This window comes from Penaeus monodon, chromosome 15 (assembly GCF_015228065.2).
Source record: "Penaeus monodon isolate SGIC_2016 chromosome 15, NSTDA_Pmon_1, whole genome shotgun sequence".
Classification (NCBI taxonomy): domain Eukaryota; kingdom Metazoa; phylum Arthropoda; class Malacostraca; order Decapoda; family Penaeidae; genus Penaeus; species Penaeus monodon.
In genome coordinates this window covers 4,544,379-4,544,592 of record NC_051400.1, presented here as the reverse complement: position 1 = coordinate 4,544,592, position 214 = coordinate 4,544,379, and the positions used below count along the sequence as shown (strand labels likewise).

At 35.5% G+C, this 214-nt stretch overlaps 1 protein-coding gene across 1 annotated transcript in view; it reads right to left on the bottom strand.

The window, feature by feature from the left end:
• The window catches only part of LOC119581700 (ankyrin-2-like), a gene marked incomplete at its 5' end in the record, with an annotated part of 102,055 nt that overhangs the window by 53,932 nt on the left and 47,909 nt on the right, over window positions 1-214 (bottom strand).

Here is a 214-nt window from a genome sequence, read left to right as displayed (position 1 = left end):
GACTCTATTGTATTACACATATTTTAGTAATGTGGAAAAACCTGACAAGAATCTGTTAGGAATTTCCATCAGGTGTCTACTTCATGGTCTTTGGTAAGTTTCTGTTAGTACACACATGCCAGGGACTATGAAATATTCTCAAGCCTTAGTTTACTATTGCTTTATTATACAGCCATTGAGGCAAAAAACAAAATCTGTAAAGCAAGGCCAGATG